Raw genomic sequence first — 24,161 nt, 5'->3', positions numbered from 1 at the left:
TAATAAATGGTAGAGAAAATAATTTCTGAGGGGAGAAGATGTTTTCCTTTCTGTTAAAAACTTAAAGATACTTTTTAAATTTTACTTTGCAGTTTATTTGCTTTCTCTTTTCAAAGATAAACTATTCATACACTCTTTAAAAATCTCTCTTGAGCTCACTTTTAAAATATGTGGTTCTTTTCTGTGAAACTGAAGAGGCCCTAAATCTGTCAGAGTAGTAACTGGGGAAAAAATGAAAATAGAATCACAGTATGTCAGAGTTAGAAGAAGCAAGGTAGCTTTACTGAGAGGAGAGAAGAAAATTGAGCCCCAAGCAGGTGGCGGAAACTGTGTGGAATCACCTAGCTGGTGGTGTTTCAGAACCAGGGCTTTAGCCTGGGCATCCTGACCCTCAAACAGCTCCAAAAATCATATTGGGCATGAAGGTCGCATGTGTCACTGCATACATACAGTAAGAGAGTCATTTCTTTTGCTCTCAGTCTCTTGTAGTTTTAACACAGAATTCCAATTTGGCAAAGAAGTGACCAGACTTGTAGAATAAGGCCATTTGAATCCTAAAAACTTATGTGAGTACAATCCCAAAATGAAATATTTTCATCTTTCCCCCTTGGCCTAGTTTAGTGGGGCTGGATCAGCTATGTGACCATGTCTATTTTGAAGGTCTATAAATCAAGAAGTGGAGAGAGGGCCTGTTTGCACTCCCCGATCAGATCTTTACCCTACTCCATTCTGTCCTGGGAGGCTGACCCATGTGGACTTCATCACTACGCTTACTTTGTCCCCTGTTTTCCTCTTTGGTTTGGTCACTGGTATGTTTTGGCAAGTGATCAGAGGGAGGGAGAAAAGTAAGGTTGGGGTATTTATTCTTGTTGCTTCCTCCCCTTTGGGTAGCTGCACACTGTCCTTACCTTCTGAGGGCTCCTGTTAAGTGACTCTCAATATGCAGCTACCTTCTCTGGGTTCTGGTGACAGCTCCCTCCCTTTGTGTCCTCAGGGTGTAGGGTAGTAAAGTCTCTCCAATATGGCAAGCTCAGGAATACTGCACCGTCCTTTGTTGGTTTCCTTAAACTCTGCCCACAATCCTATGAGTAGATTCTTCATTAAAGTCTCCTCCCAGTTTGAATAAGTCATTTTTTTCCCAAAGTCACTACTCTGAAAGATACAGAGATTCAATTTCACAGAAAAGAACCCGATATTTTAAATTGGGCTCAAGAGGAATAGTTAAAAGGACATGAAGAGTTTATCTCCTTATGTATTCTCATTGCTAATCCTTGTCAGATGGGTAGTTTGCAAAAATTTTCTCCCATTCTGTGGGTTGTCTCCTCATTTTGTTGATTATATCCTTTGTTGTGCAGAATCTTTTTAACTTGATGTGATCCCATTTGTCCATTTTTGCTTTGGTTGCCTGTATCTGTGGGGTATTGCTCAAGACCAAGACCTATGTCCTGGAGAGTTTTCCCAATGTTTTCTTGTAGTAGTTTCATAGTTTGGGGTTTTAGATTTAAGTCTTTAATCCATTTTGATTTGATTTTTGTATACGGCAAGAGATATGGGTCTAGTTCCTTTCTTCTGTATATGGATATCCAGTTTTCCTACCACTATTTATTAAAGATACCATCTTTTCCCCAGTGTGTGCTATTGGCACTTTTGTCAAAAATGAGTTTACTGTAGGTGTGTGGATTGTTTGCAGGTTCTCTATTCTGTTCCATTAATCTACATGTCTGTTTTTATGCCAGTACCATGTTGTTTTGTTTACTCTAGTTCTGTAGTATAATTTGAAGTGAGGTAACGTGGTTCCATCAGCTTTGTTCTTTTTGCTCAGGATAACTTTGGTTATTCTGAGTCTTTTGTGGCTCTGCATACATTTTAGGATTGTTTTTTCTATACTTGTGAAGAATGTCATTGGTATTTTGAAAGGGGTTGTATTGAATCTATAGATTGCTTTGGGAAGTACGGACATTTTAACAATATTGATTCTTCCCCAATCCATGAACTTGGAACATTTTTCCATTTTTTGGTGTTCTCTTCAGTTTCTTTCCTCAGTGTTTTATAGTTTTCATTACGGAGACCTTTTTTTTTTTTTTTTTTTTTTTTTTTTTTTTTTTTCCAGTTAATTCCTAGGTATTTAATTTCACTTGTGGCCATTGCAAATGGGATTACTTTTTAAATTTCTTTTTCTCATTGTTCACTATGGGCATAGAGAAATGCTACTTATTTTTGTATGTTGATTTTGTATCCTGCAACTTTACTGAATTTACTTAGCATTTCTAATAGTTTTCTTGTAGTCTTTAGGTTTTTCCATATATAAGATCATATCATCTGCAAACAAGGATAACTTGAATTCTTCTTTTCTAATTTGGGTGCCCTTTATATCTTTCTCTTATCTAATTGTTGTAGCTATGACTTCCAGTACTATGTTGAATAACAGTGGTAACAGTGAGCACCCATGTCATGTTCCAGATAATAGAGGAAAGGCATTTGGGTTGTTCTCATTCAGTATAATATTAACTGGAGTCTGTCATATATGGCTTTTGTTATGTTAAGGTATGTTCCTTTTATCCCCAGCTTTTGGAGTGTTTTTATAATGAAGTTTTTATGTTGAATTTTATCAAGTGCTTTTTCAGCATTGATTGACATGATCATAAGATTTTTCATCTTTCATTCTATTGATATGATATACCACATTGATTAACTTACATATGTTGAACCATCCTTGCATCCCAGGAGTAAATACCACTTGGTCATGATGAATGATCTTTCTCATTGTTGAACTCAGTTTGCTAGTATTTTACTGAGAATTTTTGCATCAATATTTATCAGAGCTATTGGCCTGTAGGTTTCTTTTCTTTTCTTTTTCCTTTTTTTTTTTTTTCTCATGTGTCTTTGGTTTTGGTATCATAGTAATACTGACCTTTAGAATGAGTTTGGAAGTATTTCCTCTTTATTTTTAGGAATAGGTTGAGTAGGGTTGGTATTAGTTCTTTAAATGTTTGGTAAAATTCAGCAGTAAAGGTATCAGATCCTAGGTTTTTCTTTACTGGGAGATATTTTATTACAGCTTTGATCTCATTACTTGTTATTGGTGTGTTCAAATTTTGGATTTCTTCCTGGTTCAATCTTTGTAGTTTGTAATATCTAGGAATTTGTCCATTACTTCCAGATTTTCCAACTTATTGGCATTTAGTTGCTCATAATAGCCACTAATGATCCTTTGAATTTCTGCAGTATCCGTTGTAATGTCTCCTTTTTTGTTTCTGATTTTTTTTAATTTGGATCTTCTCTCTTTTTTTCTTAGTCAGACTAAAGGTTTATCAATTTTGTTTGACTTTTCAAAAAAAAAAATTTCCTTCATTTGTCTTTTGTATTACTTTTCACATTTCAATTTTTATTTATTTCTGCTCTGATCTTTATCATGTCTATTCTTCTACCAAGTTAGGGTTTGGTTTGCTCCTGATTTTCTAGTTATTTAAAATGCATCACTAGATTGTTCATTTGAAGTTTTTCTTCTTTTTTGATGTAGGCACTTATAAACTTCCCTCTTAGTACTGATTTTACTGTATTCTATAGGCTGTAGTATATTGTATTTCCATTATCGTTTCAAAAAATATTTCAATGTCCTTCTTAATTTCTTCATTTACCCACTGGTCACTCAGGTTTATTGTTTAATTTCCATGTATTTGTATAGTTTCCAAAATTTATCTTATTAATTTCTAGTTTTATTCCATTGTGGTCAGAGAAGATGCTTCTATTGAATTTTTTTGAATGTTTTAAGACATGTTTTCTGACCTAAGGTATGGTCTATCCTTGAGAATGGTCCATGTTTTGAGGAAAAGAATGTGTATCCTGCAGCTCTTGGATGAAATGTTCTGTGAATATCTCTTAGACCCAATTGCTCTATAATGCAGATTAATTCTGATGTTTCTTTGTTGATTTTCTATCTGGAAGATCTGTCCAATGCTGAAAGGGGGGTGTTGAAGTCTTCAGCTATTAATGTATTGAGGCCCATCTCTCTCTTTAGCTCTAATAGTATTTGCTTTATATAATTGGGTGCTCCAGTGTTGAGTGCATACATATTTAAAATTGTGATATCATCTTGATGAATTAACCCATTTAGCATTATAAAGTGACCTATATAGTGACCTTCATTGTCTCTTCTTATAGTTTTTGTCTTGAAATCTATTTTTTCTGATATAAGTATAGCAACTGTTGCTCTTTTTTGGTTTCCATTGGCATGGAATATCTTTTTTCATTCCTTTATTTTCAGTCTATGTGTGTCTTTAGAGGTGAAGTGTGATTCTTTTAGGCAACAGATCAATAGATCTTGTTTTTTTCTATTCAGCCAGCCTTTGTCTTTTGACTGGAGATTTTAATCCATTTACATTTAATGTTATTATTGATAAGCACTTACTCCTGTCATTTTGTCCTTTGTTTAATTATTGTTTCATCGTCTTCTCTTATTTCTTCTTTTCCTTCCTGTCTTCCTCTAATGAAGGTGATTTCCTCTGGAGATATAATTTAGTTTCTTGCTTTTTATTTCTTGTGTATCCATTGTACGTTTTTTGGTTTGCGGTTACCATAAGGCTTACAAATACTATCTTATACCCCATTATTTTAACCTGATAACAACTTAATACTGTTTGCATAAACAATCGAGCAAAAAGAAAACTAATAAAACTCTACACTTTAACTTTGTCTTCCTTTTTTAACTTTTTGCTGTTTCTATTTACATCTTACTGTACTGACTGTGTCTTGAAAAGTTGTTGTAGTCACTGTTTTTGATTGATTTATCATTTAGTCTCTCTGCTAGGATAAGAGTAGTTTACACTCCACAATTACATGTTATAATATTCTGTGTTTTTCTGTGTACTTATTGTTACAGTGAGTTATGTAACTTCAGGTAATTATTTGTCAATCATTAATGTCCTTTTCTTTCTGATCAAAGTACTCCCTTTAGCATTTCTTGTAGGACAGGTCTAGTATTGATGAAATCCCTCAGTTTTTGTTTGTCTGGGAAAATATTTCTCCTTCACATGTGAAGGATATTCTTGTCAGATATACTATCCTAGGTATAAGGGTGTTTTGTTTGTTTGTTTTTCCTCAGCGCTTTAAATATGTCGTGTCACTCTCTTCTGGCCTATAAGGTTCTCACTGAAAAGTTAAATCTGCTTGGTGTTCTACAACTTTCTTGTTCTTGGATATTGATGTCTTTATCTAGGTTTGGGAAGTTCTCTGTTACTATCCTTTTGAATAAACTTTCTACCTGTATCTCTTTCTCTACCTCCTCTTTATCTCTTAGATTTCCCCTTTTGGGGCCATTTACTAGATCCTGTAGGGATGCTTCATTGTTCTGTATTCTTTTTTCTTTTGTCTCCTCTGATTGTGTATTTTCAAATAGCCTGTCTTCAAGCTCACTAATTCCTTCTTCTGATTGATCAATTCTGCTATTAAAGGACTCTCATGCATTATTCAGTAAGCTAATTGCATTTTACAGCTCCAAAGTTTCTGGTTGATTCTTTTTAATTATTTCAATCTCTTTGTTAAATTTATCTGATAGAATTCTGAATTCCTTTTGTGTGCTATCTTGCATTTCTTTGAGGTTCCTCAAAATAGCTACCTTGAATTTTCTGGGTGAAAGGTCACATGTCTCTGTTTTCCCAGGATTGGTCTCTGGTGCCTTGTTTAGTTCATTTGTCAAGGTCATGTTTTCCTGGATGGTGTTGATGGTGGTGGATGTTCTTCAGTGTCTGGCATTGAAGAGTTAGGTATTTATTATAGTCTTTGCATGTGGGCTTGTTTGTACCTATCCTTCTTGGGAAGGCTTTTCAGATATTTTAAAGGACTTGGGTATTATGATCTAAGTCGTACCTGCTTTAGGCAGCATGCCAAGCCCAGTAACACTTTGGTTCTTATAGACTCAAAGGTACTACCTTGATGGTCTTGGACAAGATCCAGGAGAATTCTCTGGATTACCAAGAAGGGACTCTTGTTGTTTTCCCTTACTTTCTTCCAAACATACAGAGCCTCTTTTTCTGTTCTGAACCACCTAAAGCCGGGGGTGGAGTGACACAAGCATACTTGTGGCCACCACTGCTAGGACTGCACTGGGTCAGACCTGAAGCCAACACAGCACTGGACCTCGCCCAAGGCCCACTGTAACCAGGCCCTGACTACTGCCTATGTTTCCTCAAGGCTCTGGTGCTCTACAGTCAGCAAGTAGGAAAGCCAGCCAGGCCTGCGTCTTTCTCTGCAGGTTGGTGAGGTCCCCTAGTCCCCATCTGGGTCCAGAAGTTCTGTCCAGGAGTTAGGGAATGGAATAAAAACCTCACAAGTCTACCTGGTATTGTATTGTATTGCAGCTGAGCTGGCACTCAAACCACATGATGCAGGTCTTCCCATTCTTCTCTCCCTTTCTTAAAGGTAGAGGAGCCTCACTCCATAGCCACCACCACCCCAGGCCATGAGGAGTACTGCCAGACTATAACTAGTGTTCCTTTATAACCCAAGGTCTCCAAAGGCAGCTTGTTATGAATGCTGCCTGGCCTGGGACTACCCTTCAGGGCAGTGGGTTCTTTGCTGACCCAGGATAGGTCCAGAAATGCAGTCAAAGGGTTGAGTCCTGGAATTGGGGACTGCAAGAGCCCTCTTGGTGCTCTAACCCAGATGTGACCATGCTGGTACCTAAGGTACAAGTCCCCTTTGCTTTTCCCTCAGCTTTCTGAAGCAGGAGTTTTGCCCCATAGCCACCATAGCTGGTAATGTGCTGAGTCTCATCTGAAGCCAGTGCGTCTCAGAAGTTCACCCAAGGCCCTCAGTGTAGTACCTGGGTGTGGCTACTGGTTATTAAGGGCCCAAGAGCTCTTCAGCTAGCAGGTGATAAATGCTGCCAGCACTGTGCCCTTTTGTTAAGGCAGAAGTTTCCCTTCTGGCCCAGGGTGTGTCTAGAAATGGATCTGGAAGCTAGGGCCTCACGACTCTGCCCAGTGCCTTATCTTACTGTGGCTGAGCTGGCATCCGAGATGCAAGACAAAGTCCTCCTCATCCTTCCCTCTCCTCTTCTCAAGCAGAAGGAAGGGGTCTCTTTTGCAGTCACGAGCTGTGCAGCCTGGGGTTAGCGGAGGGATGAGACCAGAGCTCCCTTGGCTTCCCCAGCTGGTGTCTCAGTATACCACATGCTCCCTTAGTCCACTGTCCCTGGGCCTAGTTCAGTCCTAGGCCTCACCTAAAAGAGCCTGTCCTTATTGCTTAGACTGCCTTTCAAGTTTACTTGGAGACACAGAGTGCTGTAGCCCTCAGTGGCAAGATTTGTAAGCACTCAAGTTCAGCCTGCTGGGATTGGCAATTCCCCTCTGGCTAGGGCTGGTTTAAATGCTCCTTCTGTGGGTGGGCATCAGCTGAGTTTGATCCGGTTTTCCTTTCTGCTCTGATAGAACAGCATGGAGTTCAGTGACTCACAATAGCTGTGTTCTTCCTCCCACAGCACCCAGAGAGGCTCTCCATACCAGGCCACCACTGCCAGAGGATGAGGAGGGATGGCATTGGTGATTCAGGACTGTTTTCTCTACCTCTTCAGTGCCTCTTTCAGCCATATGAAGTTAAAAACAAGTCTATGAGTGCTCACTTGAGTTTTGCTTTTTATGAAGGTTTTTTTGTGTGTTTGTGGATAGTTGTACAACTTGGTGTCTTGTTGGAGAGGACAATTGGTGGAACTTTCTATTTTGCCATCCTGCTGCACCCTCCAGGATTCAATTTATTTGATTTTTTAAAAATTGTTTCATTTTGATTTTTAAAATGTCAAAATAAGCACCAAAGAAAAAATAAATAAGGCAAAGAGAACAAAAAGTAATGGATTCACAACTATGTGCCAATTTTTATAGGTCTGTTATCACTTCTAATCCTCACAGCAACAAAGGTTTTATCTATCAAAGGAGATAGATTTTGCTATAGCCCCATTTTACCAGGAAGGAAACTGAGACTCAGAGAAAGTAACTTGCACAATGCTAGGGTTGAAACCACAACTGAAACCCTACTCTTGCTGAATCTAATGCCACACTCTCTCTTTCATCACTTCACACATGTGTTCCATGTAGATGTTCTGGAATTAATGCTTTATTTTTTAACCTTGTCTTGCCTGTCAGGACAGCCCAGTAACCTTTATAAACCTGCATCAGCTCCAAACCTGCTGCCTGCTCCTATTCCCAGTGTAGCCTCTCACCCTCCCTGGCCCTCCAACCCTACCCACCCTCTGTTCATGATGTGCATGACACTAAGAACACATGAGTTGCTTGGCCTGGGCACAGCCCTCAACATATCAAAATGATTTTACTGGCTTTTGAAAGTCATCTTCTCACTAACCCTTTGGGCAGTAACTCAGCATTTAGATCCCCAGGGTAAAGATTAGAAAATGGAAGAAAGCTTAGCAAGGTTGTAACTTGCCCTTTAGTCAGATGTGAGCTGGTGCCAAAACCTCCTGTCAGCTGCTTCTCCCTCCCCTTCTTACTTGTCTCAACAGGTTTAAATACACCCAACACTCAGGTGGAAATATGGCTTGGGTGAGAGGACAAACTAAAGCAAAGAGAAGAATGAGTGGAGCAGCCAAGTACAGAAGACATTATTAGAGAGGATTGGATAATTATTGGAAAGAAAATATCTAAGAGCAGAGACTAGCAGAACCTTTTAATAAAAATTGCTAGAAGAAATAATCTGGCAGCAACATGGCAGGAGTAGCTCAGTTGCTCTGGTCAATCACTCAGACTTCAGGTTGCAGAGTGAAGTCAACAGCAACTCTGGATCAGAATGATGTAAGGGTTAGGATGGTTCAAAGCACAAGGCTCATATCTCAAACATGTGTAGATTGAAACACTCCCCACTAACCATTATGACTTGGCCTGCCATATACTTATGTAACCAAAGTATCTTCTGCTTTGATCGTGCCCGCCTGCATGACAGTGGTATTCCACTTCACATAGGCATGGTTGTTTCTGGATATCTCTAATAGGATGCCTCACATGTCTACAAACCAACCTGTTGACCTCAGTATCTTCAGTGGTCTTCCTCTCTTGAAAATGCTTCCTCTTGTTCATGATACTGTCCACAAAGTCCCTAAGAGCTTACCCCTACCCCTGCCCATCTTGAGAACAACAGGGTCCATGCCACGCCGTTATGTGTGGAGGCTCCCAAAGCCTCTAGCCTTCTGGGCACTAGACGAAGCCTCCTCACCAATATTATGCTGTACATTCTCGCCCAAACCCCAGAGAACGTCTGCTTGGCTCAGAGTCTCATCAAGTCTGTCTTGAATAGCACAGGTTGGCTTTTATGTTCACCTGCAAAACACAATACCAAGACCCAGTCCATTGGAACTTACTGAGAAATGCAATGAGATGTTGTAGACCAGGGGTGTCCAATCTTTTGGCTTCCCTGGGCCACATTGGAAGAAGCATTGTCTTGGGCCACACATAAAATACACTGACACTAACAATAGCTGATGAGCTTAAAAAATTGCAGAAAAACTCATAATATTTTAAGAAAGTTTACAAATTTGTGTTGAGCCACATTCAAAGTCATCCTGGGCCACATGCAGCCTGTAGGCAATGGGTTGGACAAGATTTCTGTAGACTTTCCAAGAAGAAGACATTTCTTGAGCTCCGTGTTAAATATTTGTTACTTAACAAACATTTAATAAATTAAAAACTGTGTTCTAGCCCTTGGTCAGTGTTACCCTTAGGAATGCAAAAGTTAGAACAATATATTTTAATTTTTTTCTGTATATCCACGTATTTAATAGCTGTCCCCAAATATATGTACATATAGTATCAGTTCACTATAGGTACCATAATTCTTAACTGAAGAAATTGTCCCTGCAAGAGAAAGGGGAAAATGTATTCTAATTTGAAGATGTCTCCCAGGCAATTCTAATGAGAAGGAATGCCCTTCTCCAGCCTGACAGCCTCCTCCCACTGTCATAATATTGAGAATCACAGTGTTTCCCCAAATCAAAAGACCTTTTTCAATGAGCGTCATTAAGCTCATTCGTAAGTGGAAAATAATGCAAAACCAAGGAAAACTGGGCTATGGGCAATGCACATAGCTTTGCCTTGCTATTGCTTTCTTCATGAAAAACATTTGAGAAAACTCAACCCTCTTTCAGAGAAAGCAGAGGATTCCAGAGAGTAGGTGAGCACCTCAGCTTAGCCCTCTGCCGTGCATGGCAGCTCATCTAGGTCCTTGATAAGAGATATGGTGGAAAGAGCAAAAGAGGCACACATGTGGTGCCATAGATTTCCTCTCTTACTCACAATGCCATTTTAGATGGCTCAATATTTCAAAGACGCTGACTGTGGTCATTATTTTCCTGTACTCTGAGATGATCCAAGAGAGACTGGCAGTAGTTGGCACGGTTTATGTGGAGTAGCATTTCACCTTTTCATATCACAATGTAAAGCTTATGTAGAGTAATCAGAAGTGAGGATGATTGTACCACGTTTATCAATTGAATAGTCGGCTTAGTCTGAGTGATTACACAGAAAATCATACCATGGAAAAGGGGAAAACACAATCTCCTGTTGGTGTCTGACCTCATACATCATGACATGATAAAACAAATGTCACCTATGCAAGAACTTTACCACTGAAAGGCAGACCACTATAGGTCTTCAATTTTTTAAAGAAATTGTAGCATTTTAATTTCCTTTAAATTCTTAAATAACTGGTAGGTTGCCTTTGCTACTGTACTAATAGTGTGCTTATGGGAAGTCAATTATAGAGAAGAGTGGGAAGCAATTCTATCAGCCCCCTCAAAAAATTGAAAGATGTCAGGGGAAAGAAAGCAGACTTTGGAGTTAGACAGATGTGCATTCAAATCTTAACTAGGCCACTCTTTAGCTGATGATCTTCAACAATTTGTTAGCTTCTCTGTGACTGTGTTATCAATATGTAATTTACAAGGTTGTAGAGGCTAAATAGAAATAATGTACAAAAATTTGCTGGGTACAGTCTGGGCACAACAGCTCATGCCTGTACAGTAGATCTCCAAAACTTATTCATCTTGTATGACTGAAACAACTTTGTACCCTTTGCAAATACCTCCCTGTTTCTCCCTTCCTCCAGCCCGACACCTTGGGAAGCTGAGGCATGAGGATCACTTGGGCCCAGGAGATCGAGGCCAGCCTGGGCAATATACCAGGATCTTGTCTCTTCAAAAAATAAAGAAAACTTAGCTAGGCATGTTGGTACATGCCTGCTGTCCCAGCTACTCAGGAGGCTGAGGTGGGAGGATTGCTTGAGCCCAGGAGGCCAAGGCTGCAGTGAGCCATGATTACACCACTGCACTCCAGCCTGAGCAACAGAATGAGACCCTGCCTCAAAAAAGAAAAAAAAAAAAAAGAAAAGTTGCTGGGAACATTGGCACACAGCAAGGACTCAATATACTATACTAGTTAGAGGACAAGGAGGAGGAGGAGTGATAGAGAGTGATAGAGAGTCAGCAAGCACTTGCTTGTAATAGTATTGCTGGTTACCATTATTATTAACCTTAGAGGAAAGGCAACGTCTAGGCAGAACTGAGATTCAGATGGCAAGAAACTTCCATGCCTTTCTCATGCCACATCTTGGCCTAGGAAAGAAATAATTTACCCAAGATTATATAGACAGAGTAGCCATCGGAGTTGAGATTTGAATTTGGGACTGTCTAACTCCAGAGCAAGAAGAGGGGCTGCCAAGAGGGTGTAGAAGTAAAGGCATAGTGGAAAAAGATAGCATAGTATGGTAGTTAGACTAGCTCAGGGGTCAGACAGGCCTGAGTTCAAATCCTCACTCTGCCATTTTCTGGTTGTATAACCTTAGGAAAACTACTCAGTGTCTGAGCTTCAGGTTTTTCATTCCTAAGATCAGTTTACTGGTACATCACTCTAAGAACTTTTCAGATAATCAAACAAGATCACATAAAGTTCTTTTTCCCCTTACCATGCTTGACACACAAAAAGTTTACAGTGGAGGGTATATATTATCATGATCATTTTGTAAGAAAGAAAGTACCCAATCTGGTGTCCAAAAAAGTAATTATATCATTGAGCATAACGGAGCCAATGAGGAGAGGTGAGGGAGGACAAGTACTGTAATGACCAAGGAATTGAAGAAATCCTGGAGGAGACGGGATGACAGAGGGGTTGCTGTAGCACTGGAGGGCCCAAACAGGCTGAAGGGCCCATCCCATTTAACTTAGTCTGGTTGACCATATTGTGGCCAGAGGGAGAGTACCAATTGTGGTCCAGAATAGGAGCCAAAGGTCAAAGCTGAAGGCCTTTGTAGGAGCCTAAGTGGGAAAACAGGACAAGGAGACAGATGGCAGGAAGATGAGGAATGAGTCAGGGAGCAACATCTGAGGCAGATTGGGGTGAGCCGTAAACTATTCAACCCAGAGGCTGCAACCCATGTGGGCGTGTCAGGTCTCCATTTCCATGTGTGCCAGCTGTGCGGTATGGGAAAGGGCTGACAGCTTGAAGGCAGCGAGCAGGACAGGGCAGGGAACCATCCGCTCAGCAATAGTGCCGATGGGAGAGGCGGTGTCAGCATGTCAAAGGCAACAATTCCCAGCCCACATCATCAGGAATGAGCTGTGGAAGCCAGAAAGCAAGGGCACTGGGAGTCGGCACCAGCTGCTTAGGCCATAAAACTGGGCATTCAAGGAAAGATAGCATGAGATGCTCCGGGGTCCAGCCAGGGAAACAGATGAAGAGAAAGGAGGGGCTTGGGAGAAACTGAACTGTTAGTTTTTGACCTGCTTCCTATTGATATCTCCCTCCAGGCTTCTGTAACCAAGCAAAGGGGGATTCATTTACTCGGCCATTTAATAAACCTTCATTGAATAATTACTCTGTGTTGGACACTTCTAAGCAGTAGGGATACCACAATAAAAAGAAAGACATTGTCCTTTTCTTCAAATAGTTTTTTCGGGGGAAGGGGAGAGAAATTACAGGCAATAAATAAGCAAATAGGTAAAATCATTTCAGATGGGGAAACGTACTATAAAGACAATTAAGAAAGGTGATGTAAGAGAAAGGAATGGTAATGGGTGGTGAGAAAGCTTCTTTAGACAAGGTAGTCAGGAAAGGTCATCTGAGAAGATGATAGTTAAAATGAAAACTAAATGACAAGGATACAGCTCTGTGCAGATCTGGAGGAGACACATTACTGCATGTATCCTCCCTCCCCTAGTTCCCTACATATGGCCCCCTTCCCCCTAGTTCCCTAAAGTCAATGTCGGAAGATGAAGCAGAAGGCAGTAATTCTATGGTATTTCTTTTCTTCTTAGGTTTTACTCCCAGCCTGAAAATTGATCCAGAAACAATTTATCCGCTTGTCACTTTATTCATTCAACATATATTAGGTGTCTAACATGTACCAGGTACTTTGATGAACACAGGGAGTGTGATATAATACAGGTACTGATATCTGACCACAGACCAAGGACCTAAGAACAGGATTCAATACTTAATGTGAATTTCATTTAGATCAAAATTAAACTAGGGATTATTTACAGTAGCCAAGATATGGAATCAACCCAAATGTCCATCAACAGATGAATGGATCAAGAAAATGTGATGTATACATACTATGGAATATTTTTTTTCTGCTGTACAACATAGTACCTGTAGTCAACAATAGAGTGTTGTGCACCTAAAAATTCATAAAGAGGACAGATCTCATTTATGTTAAGTGAAGTTACCACCAAGAAAGTGGGGGAGGGGACACAAATAAACCTTTGGAGGTGTTGGATACATCTATTGCCTTTATTTTGGTGATGGTATCATTGGTGTTTGCATATGTCCAAACTCATCAAATTGTACATATTAAATGTGTATATATATATATATATATATATATGTGTGTGTGTGTGTATTCCTTTTGTCAATTATGCCTCAATAAAGCTGTTTTTAAAAAATTAAACTAGGGAGAAGTATGTGTGTGTATTTGTGCATGTGTGTGCTATGTATATGTTTATCTGGATAAACATATACCCGGCAGCATATGAGTTCACAAACAAAAAACAATGTCTCAATGTATATTTGACTGAAGCAGGCATAAAGGAATCTTGTTGCACAGTGAAAGTTACTTCCACACACTCAGCCAAAACAAAGCTTGCTAAACTCTTAAAAGCAAAGACTAGATATGAGATAGTCATCCTGCTACAAGTTTCATAAGGAGCTAAAAATACAGGAGAGGAAAACAATGATCTCAGCAAGGTAATTGCCAATAGGTGAGCAAATAAAGCAGACAGAATACGAACAGCAATTTGGTAGTCCTGTGGGGAGGGGATGAGTTTGTGGGGCTAATGTCAGTGTGGCATACCACCAGTAGTTACAGTCCAGCAAAACAGATTGAAACTAGTTATCCAAGTATTCCTGACACTGCACTCCTCACTGCCTTAAGACACACTTGGGGGATAGGGGACAACAGGAGAAAGGTGACCAGCTGACAGGAAGGAGAATACGGGTATCTTTTTTCCAAACCTTCAAACACTCCAATTGATCTTTCTTAACTAACATTTTTCCTGTGTGGACTTTATGCACCAGTGGTAAGCAATGTCCCTTGGACATTCCTTCCCAGGCAGGAAACTTGGTTTTTGTTTGGGCTTAGCCAGGATCTCTGGGCTGCAGGCATGTTGTTTTATTTTAAGAAAGTGGCTGTATTTTAGCCAGGGAGCATGTTTTGAGCAGAGGTTTTAAAGTGCCATCTTCCAGAATGACTTAGTCCAGACTGAAAACAGCGAGGAAGCTGGATAAAATTAAAGACCTCGAAGGGTCTTTCCAAGAGCTCGGATTTGGTGAACATAGTTTCATGATTAGTCCCTTCGGCATCTTTAGATCCTTATCGACCCAATGAGTGGGCTAATACCTGCAACCTCTACAGTTTGCCGGGATTCTGAACTGATCAAGTTACAATGAAACCACACAGGTACAAAGCTCCTGGCTTGCAAAGGATTCCTCCCTCAGAAAGTTCTTGGCTCCGGCCAGGAAAGAACACTACCACATTTTTCTTGGCTTTTTATAGGGTGTTGATCCAAGGATCTGTTTTTACATTTGAATGTGGCAGTCAACTGTAGCATAATAGATTGCAGACCTTTGTGAAAAATCACTGTGAAGGCTTCAGCAGAGAACTGTGGGCTGGCTGCAGAGAACTGCACTGTCAGCAGGTTAGGAACTGGGCGCTTGTCCATGTTTTCCTTATTTTTAAAGGAGTCATTGACCTTCCACAGGCCTGTATCAAAATGGGGGGAACAAAAATGCTGCCAGACAGGGCGGAATTGGAAGAGGCCTCTTTCAGGGGCTGGAAAGGCCTTCATTTAGTCTATTTACTGTCATGGAAATTCTGAGTGTGACTTACAGGCCTCCCTGGCTCTGAGCCAGGTGGAAAGGTTTGGGAAAAAAAAAAAAGCAGAGACTCAACTGGGGAGTGAGCTGGGTGGGAAAGCAGCTGCCCTGGCACAGCCCCCAGAGGGATGTGAAGAGCCCCAGTGCCTATTGTGCAAAGGCAGATTCAGAAATCCCTGCAAGTTTGGACGTAGGTGACAGCCAATGTCACTGTTCCAGAGTGGCCAGGTTTGATAAACATGCGGAGAAGTTGTTAGAATTTGCTCTTGATGAAGGAGGCTTCACCCGACATGTCATTCATTCCTTCATTTGTTCTTCAAACAGTCTTTAAGGGCCTACTGTGTTTGAGATACACCAGGCACAGCACTGAGAATACAGTCATGGCAAACACAATCTCTGCCTACTATTCTGTAGGAAGACAGTCTAATAAAAACAGCTACTATACTACAATAGTTACGCAGACCAGAGCCACCATGGGAGTATTAGAACAGTCTCGGATCTACCCTGCAAGGTCTCTCTCCAGGGCACCTCAATTCGTTTCATCAATCATCACTGGAATTCCTTTTAACCCTGTGCTAAGAGTTTAGTCCCTCCATATTATGGGCCCACAGGATCCAAGTGAGTTGGTACTCTCCCAGGTGACAGAAATTCACTCCCTGTCTAGTGCAAAGGATGTATGAGCTACAACTTGTCCCCTCTCCCAGGGGGATTTGCATTTTAAAGAGGATTATCACCTCAGCTAAAGGCAAGGTTCCCCTAGTGCAGGCTTTTAGGCCAAAGCAGGAAGAGTAGAGAGTGTCTTAGAGAAGCAGAAGACTGCCTTCCTAGAAACACAGATGTCACTCCGGGGAGGCAGGCTGCCCGCCCTGGGCTTTAGGCCGTTCTGGAACTGAAAGGGGGTTGGAAACCATCTGGCAGGATACAAAACAGAAAGCCCGTGGCGAGCAGCCACCGGAGCCTTGCTTTCCTGGGCTGGCCTTCCTAAGCTCCCCACAAGCATGGACTTGTTTTCTGCTAAGCTCTTGGGGAGTCTAAGAAGGCGTTTAGGTGAGAGAGAGAGAGAGAGAGAGAGGAGAGAGAGAGAGAGAGAGAGAGTTTGTGTGTGTGTGTGTGTGTGTGTGTGTGTGTGTGTGTGTGTGTGCGCGCGCGCTACAGCCTAAGGAGAAACTGCACATAGGGGAAGCATGTGAGGTAAAGAGGTCAGAGAAAAGATGCAAAGAGAACAAGCAAGAGAGCCCGTTGGGACAGGTCTCCAGAGCCGCTATTATTTTTCTCTGGTTGATTATCACAGTGCTTGAAAATGAAGAATAATTTCAGAGCTTGGAGGGGAGGAGGGGCCTGGCTTCTTGGAAGCCTTATTAACACCAGGCAAACAAGACTGTAATTAATCATCAGGGTGAACCTGAGCCACTGGGATGAGCACTAACCCGTTATCCAGCTCTGCCTGGTATTTTTATTTCAGCAAGATCTGAAACTTTAAGGATGTTCTTCTGAATACGATTCCCACCACCACTGCCTTTCCTAACTCAAATGAAGCTTCTGGAGTGAAGACTTGCAACTGTATTGTCATGTTTTCAACTTTATAATTTTATTCCAGTGACTTATAGATTTTAACTTTGACTTATTCACCCTGGTAAACACAAATTGAAAGAATTCGAAACATCAGACAACTTAGATTATGATATTTAAGTATACCAGAATAAACATTATTTTTTTTCTTCCCACTGCTATACCTTTCTTCTTATTGGGTTAGGGTTAATAGAAACAATTCTTATGAAAAGGAAATCTATTATTTTAAAATATATGCAATTTCAGACATTGTCTGAGTTGAAGGTTGCCTTCATGCTATCTGTGAAGAAAAGTTTGCTAAGTAAATGAGGACAATAAACAAAATCTCAGCCCAATTTTTTTAACTTACTTGAAGAAACATATTGTAAGAACCATAGCAACCTCCATTTACATGTAAACATTTTTATGCTACGTACAAATTATTGTCATCTTTCCGTAAAAGCTGATCCTCAAAGAATCTCTAGTTGGTAACACCCTTCTAGCTTCCCTTTCATCATCCTACACATTGGAAATTCATGAAAATGCTTTTCTTCACAAGTATTCCCCCAAAGCTAATTTGAATTCATGACGTTGGTGTAGTTAGAGTTTGTTTATGGTCTGGTACTGCTAAATTCATGATTGAATATATTACCTGAAGAAAATGGGGTTCACCTGCCTGGCAAGTAACAACTCTCCACGAGAACATAGGTCTTTGCTCAATAAGCGTTTTATTATTTGTCACAAATAAAAAGAGCACTGGCGTGTTCTCCAAGGCAGTGTCTCCCTGAGGGAAAGTGACAGGAGGGTTTTATGGGGCAATGGAGAGGAGAGAGGCAGTGTCAGCTCATGGAGAGGAAGGGTTCCACCAGTGGTGCGGATGCAGTGAGTCATCACAACAGCATATAGGTCACATGTTATGATAATGAGGCTATAGCTCCCCCCGGGTAGGGGGGGCGGGGGCGTGGTACTCTAGCATGGTAATGAGGAAAGTTCACTCAGGTTCATTTATAATTTGCCAGGGTCTGTCGGGAGCTGGTGCCAATCAACTGGGTAACCACATTCCACATAGGGTTTGGGACAAAACAGACTTCAAAACAAGAGGCTGTAAAACAGGCTGATTGCTCAAGTTGATTAAATTCCTATAGTCCCTGGAGATCCTCCCTGTCTACTTACAGATAGATGAAAGAGTGAATCTTCAATAGAGTCCACTAGACTTATGTCTTTATTTTCCTGAAACATGGGCCTCTGGGTCTCGGGGACTCCCTAGGAAGTAGAAAGGATGTCCATTCCTCTCAAGAAGTCTTCACTGGCAGGGTGTGGTGGCTCACAACTGTAATCACAGCACTTCAGGAAGCCCAGGTGGGCAAATCACTTGAGGCCAGGAATTCGAGACCAGCCTGGTCAACATGGTGAAACCCTGTCTCTACTAAAAATACAAAAATTACCGTGGTGACATGCACCTCTAGTCCCAGCTACTCGGGAGACTAAGGGAGGAGAATCGCTTGAACCCAGGAGGCAGAGGTTGCAGACAGCCAAGATTGTGCCACTGCACTCCAGCCTGGGCGACAGAGCGAGACTCCATCTCAAAAAAGAGAAAAAGTCTTCGCCGTCCAAGACACACTTCCACCTGTGACTGAAGACCATAGCTCACCAGCTTCGGGCCTGCTTCAGGGTCCTGAGCTGCCTCTTGTTCATCCTGCCACTTGTGCCTACCTTGGCTGTTTGGTCGCTTGGTTTGGCAGCTTGACCATTTTCCACAGCTCTTGGTAAGTAGCGTTCCCCACTTGTTCCCACCAGCAGAGTCCTATTTCCCCTCCCTTCCCCAAGACCAAATTGCCAGAGAGAGGGAGCAAGATTGGACAGTCCGCTCACAAGCTCTCTCAGGGACACCTCATTCCATGGAGGTAAACTCCTACCAGCTGCTGGTCTCAATTCTAGACAGCTGTGGACCCCAAAGGATGTAATTAACGCTATCAAAGGAGACACGGTTCTCTGCTACTTGGCTGTGAAAACTTCTGCTCCAAAGTGAAAGGATTGATGATTTCCATACTAAAGATCTCTCCATGTTCCCCATCCCATCTTTTCCCTTCAAAATATTAACATTCTTTGAATTTAGTCAACAAAGTCTATTTTTCCCTTTGACTTTTTTAATGGACCCAAACATTTTCCATTAATCTAATTCTGCCTTTAATTGAATACCTCCCCGCATTTCCCAGTTTCTTTTTAAAGCATTTTTTATATTCTATTTACAAAATCAGAACATAAAAAATAAGTATCCATAATGAAATCACTGTTTTTGTATATAAAATGTGAAGTAAGCACAACAAAAATTATATTTGGAGGTATAAAATATGAAAGGAAGCCCCCTGCCCTCCCATGACTCCAGGCGACTTCTCGGATCAACCCCGATAAAAATCTAGTGCCTTTTCTTCCAGACTGTTTCTGGGCTTACACAAACATGAACAAATGTTTTCAAGTCAATTAGCAAAGTTTCTTTGATTTCTCTTTCCCTCTTACCACATGTTATGGGCTGAATTATATCCCCTTGAAATTCATATGTTGAAGTCCTAAACTCCAGTTACCTCAGAACATAATGACATTTGACAGTAAGGTCCTAAAGAGGTACTTAAGTTACAATGAGGTCATTAGATTGGGCCCTAATCCAATATGATATGTGTCTTTATAAGAAGGACGAGAAAGAGGAAATCTGAACACGGACATGCGCACTCACAGCAGGAAGACCATGCAAAGACACCAGAGTAAGATGGCCATCTAGAAGCCAAGGAGAGAGGCCTTAGAAGAGGCCAACCATGCCAACGCCTTGATCTTAGACTTCTAGTTTCCAGAAATGTGACAAAATAAATGTCTGTTGTTTAAGCCACCCCTTATGTAGTGCTTTGTTATGGCAGCCCCAGCTGACTAATATATGACCCACCAGGAAATTCTAGTGCCCATTCCTCCAACACCATCTTAAATCCATTCCATTTACTTCTTTCCATTTTCACCACCACATTCAGTCCAAGCCACCATCATTTCTCACTGGTTGACTGTGAAAGCCCCCGCACCAAGCAGTCTCTTCATTCTCGATTGTAGGCAAACAATAGATACCAACTCCAGTAAGCAGAAAAAGGATTATTGCAAATCTATTGAGAAGTTCACAGAATTGATGAGAAAGCACTAAAACTAGCCTCAGAGATAGGCAAGTAGATCAGGTTATTCCTGTTTTTAAACCTTCCAATGGCTTCCCATCACCCTTAGAATATAGTTCTGACCACATGCTCTGGGATGCCAGATCCCCTGTGGCAGATCTCCAGAGATGGAAACCCATCACCAGAGAGTCAAACAGAATCAATATAAAAGTTAAGCTCATCACGCCTTTGTTGTCATCAATGCTGACAGAGCCCAAGAACTGAAATGCCCTTCGCACATGCCTCTTCATGTGCGTGGAGGTTCAGATGTCTGCATTTGGGCCCTGCTGCTTCTGAATGACTTAGTTAAAAGCATTTTAAAGCTCCAATTTAATTAGCTAATTTAAATCCTGTTCAGTTTATCGTCTGTGTACAATGTTCTCTGCACAGGTCCAGAAACTAATGACCGTATTCAACATAATCACTAACATTTGCTTAGCGGTTCACAGTTTACAAAGTGCTTTCACTTACTTTAAACCCTGAATTCTCAAAATGCTCCTGTGAATAGGTAGGATAGGCATCATATTAACCTCATTTTAACAGGTGAGAAAACTCAGACTCAGAGGTCAAATGCACTTTTCAAGCACACCAGGGATAAGGAAGGGGGAAGCTTGGAGTCAAACCTACCACTTTTAAACTCTAAATGTCACTTATAATCACCTAATTCACCAGGCATTTTAAATAATCAAGGTTTTGCTGGCAGGTATGATGGGGTGAAACAAACAAAGGCCATGGGATCCTAATTCAGAAGCAGGTAGGGGTAAAATGAAGACAGCTGGGTTTTGCCATGGACATGGGAATATCTAGCTCCTGGTTATATGCCCCGGCAGGTTCTAGGGCCTAGAGCAAACTATACACTAAGCACTGCACCACCCACCACCCCGGCACTAATAGCCAATCATACACACCACCGTGGAAATGGTGAGAGGAGTAAATGAAAATGGAAATCAGGGACCACCTAAAAGAGGAAAATTAAGAAAAAAGGAGGCCAGCCCACAAGGTGAGGCAAGAGGTACTGGTAATTGTTTAAAAAGCTGATGTTTAGGAAACTTTTATCTGCCTGGCTGGAACTTTACCTAAGTATCTCTCCCGCCTCCACCTAGAGACAGTCACTGCAAGTGGTCATGCAGATCAGAAGGAGAAATTAGGAAGAGCAAGAGCAAGAATTAGGTAGACCTGGGGCTATCCCCTTGATTACCAAGACACCAGGGAGTTGCTGCACTAAGTCCAATCTTATTGCTTGGAGATTTTTTTTTTTTTTTTTTTTTTTTTTTTTTTTTTTACACAAATCAGAAACAAGAGAAGACACAGTTCCTGCACCCTTTAGTCTATCAGAAAGTAAATCTCCTGGTTGAGGCAGCTTCTCTTCGGTGTTGGATTTCCCCCAAGGTGACAGCCCACAGACCCTTGCTTCAGGGGCGTGGCCTATGGCACCCCATCTGCTCTCCTGACCTTACCCAACATGCTCCCACTGCATGTGCCAGGTCTGATCTCAGACAAGAATCCAAAGTGGCTCATGACCAAATGCAAATCACCAAGTATAATACCTCTTTGTAGTTTGTTCACATCTTTCACCCCAGAGTTTCAAAGCACAGTGCAAACGTTAACTTGTCCTCAGACACCCCACGAGAGACAGGTAGGTGGCACATGCTATTATCATCTCCTGTTTATAGAAACAAACCAGGCTTCAAGCCATGAAGTGTCTTGCTTGAGGCCTCACGACAAATAATTGTGTGTCCTGGGGACCTACATCTAGTCATTAACTATGTAATATTACAGCTGAAATACCACAAATATCAGCCCTCTGCTAGCCATTTTCTTACCTTACTTTCTTCTTTCTTTCTACCTTTGGACTCTAAGGTCTCATAGCTTTATAAGGAGATCCCCAAAATTGCCACAACCACAACCCATCTTCAGTTGCCCTTCTCTTAAAAGAAGCCAGAAGATAAATTAAATCAGCCCTTTTGCTACATGCTTATGATAAATGATCACTTACCTAGGGAAACAGTTTTGGCTAGGTCAGTGTGTTATTTAGAGTGGAAGGTCGCTCAGAGGTATCTACCCTCCCTAAGGTCCCTTCCTAAGGGACTCACCATTTTTGGCTGAGAAGAGTAGCCTCTAGCTGTGACTTAAATGATGTGGCCATCTTTTGTACCACATGACTGCACCCTCACCCAAGCCACACCTGAGTGAACCAAGGACACAGGTGTAATTATTCCCAGAGACTGGTCTGTGGATTCATAAGAGGGCCTACTTCCAAAGTACTATTCAAGCAATGGAATTTGATGGGAGGAAAAAAGGGTGAGTTTCAATCAGATGGTCAAACAGAGAAGTGGGCAGACTGGAGAGTAGTGAGTAACACTAAGGGCAGAGAACGAGAGCCCGAACTTCTACTGTTGTGAGAGCAAGAGTTTAAACAAGTCCTCGGAACTATTGTAGATTCTGAATGACCTTGAGGTTCTGGTGTCTGTGAGTTTTGGACATACCTTGGTCATATTCTTTATACGTTCCCACATGCTTCATTGCTAGCCTTCATAACATGCCCTCATTTTTAGCCTAAGATCAGAAGTATCCAACTAAGGATTTCATTTATGGTCTGTGACTTACGTGCATGAACCAATATAATGTTGGGCAAGCCACTTGCTCTTTATGCTTCAAAGCTTTCATCAGCAAAATAGGGATAATTATTTCTTAGGCCATGCCTTCAGAGTTGACTGGACTTCATAAATATATAGTTGATTCGAAGTGGGGTTTTTCCAGCCATAATAACTTCCAACTATCAAGCCATCACTGAATGTCCACCTGATTTAATTATTTAGATATTTGAAGTAATGACATTTTGTAAAGCCCTGTCACATAGTTCTCTTAAGAATAGGATAACGTCAGCTTTGCCGATCAACCCCTAAATGTCAGACTACTAAATATACTGATCCTGATGGGCCTATTACCCCAGGCCTTTTGAAATTCTGGGATGTGATTTGTGTGATAGATTATAAAAGACAAGACATCAATTATGCTGCCCAAATGATACAAATGTATCTCATCTAAGAGAGAGAGAGAGATCCAAATAGACACTGTGTGCTTAAGAGAAAAAAAATACAGCACACACAAAACATTTTTGAGAAATGAGATAGTTGACATTTTGATCAATCAACCATAACTATTAAGTACCATCATCTCCGCCATTAATTACCTGCAAATGAAGAGCCAGCCCTGGCCAGGGGCAGTTCTGCAGGCATCCAGCTCTGCAGTCATGTTAGGGAAGGGGAAAGGCAGAAACTAGAGAAGATCAGGGCAAAGCCCAAAGAAACAAAAATTCCTAAGTGTGCTGAGTAGCATTTTCCTAAAGGATGATTTCCCTCTCAGCAGTTCCAGCACCCCTGCTGCCTGAGGGAAAGCTGCCGGCAGGGGAGGGGCCTAGCTGTCCAATGAGCTTGTCACCTTGCCCTCTCCATACCCAGCTTGTGTCAGTGCATCCCTCAGACAGCAGCTGGGCAAAGTGGCAGCTCCTCCAGAACTTTCTTTGGCTCCAGTGGTATCCGTCCTGGCTCCATGCTCGGCTCAGGAATAACTGCCAGGACCAACCAGCTGTGCTAAGACTCTGAAGCTGCCACTCACGGGGAAGGAAAGTGAGGTCCATTCCGTGTAGGTGGACGAAGATAGGGCAAGAGGAGGAACCACTGCCTTTTATGCGGGGTATGGTAGCTGAGGCATTTTACTTAGGCAAGACTTGGAGACAGCAAGCCCAGGTGAGCCTTTGCTTTGCAAATATATAAAGCAGAGGGGAAATTCTTTTGTCCCATTTCAGCCACATCCAAGCATTTTCTTTAGAAGCAGGGCAGACCCAGGTTTTGAGTAGCCTGGATTTTATATCATTTGGGGGAGGGTCTCTCTTTTACAAAAGCATACAAAATTAAGTACAGGGCTTTAAAAAAGAAAGCTCTGAAAGCTTAAACTTCATTGTCTTTGTGGAAAATCTGCCTTTATTTAGAAGTAGGTTTATTTTCTGTTGCTCTGCCTCTCTCTCACCTCATTTCTCTCCCTCTGTCTCTCTTGCCAT

At 41.4% G+C, this 24,161-nt stretch overlaps 1 protein-coding gene across 1 annotated transcript in view; it reads left to right on the top strand.

Moving 5' to 3' along the window:
• The first annotated feature begins 3,959 nt into the window (after window positions 1-3,959).
• The window catches only part of CWC15 (CWC15 spliceosome associated protein homolog), a 408,388-nt gene continuing 388,186 nt past the window's right edge, over window positions 3,960-24,161 (top strand). Inside the window, exon 1 of the mRNA XM_050758060.1 lies at window positions 3,960-3,969. The gene's annotated coding sequence lies outside the window, so the exon portion shown is untranslated. The remainder of the gene's footprint in view (window positions 3,970-24,161) is intronic.

This window comes from Macaca thibetana, chromosome 14, assembly GCF_024542745.1.
Source record: "Macaca thibetana thibetana isolate TM-01 chromosome 14, ASM2454274v1, whole genome shotgun sequence".
In the NCBI taxonomy this organism is placed as follows: Eukaryota; Metazoa; Chordata; class Mammalia; order Primates; family Cercopithecidae; genus Macaca; species Macaca thibetana.
This window is presented reverse-complemented; position numbering and strand designations above follow the sequence as displayed.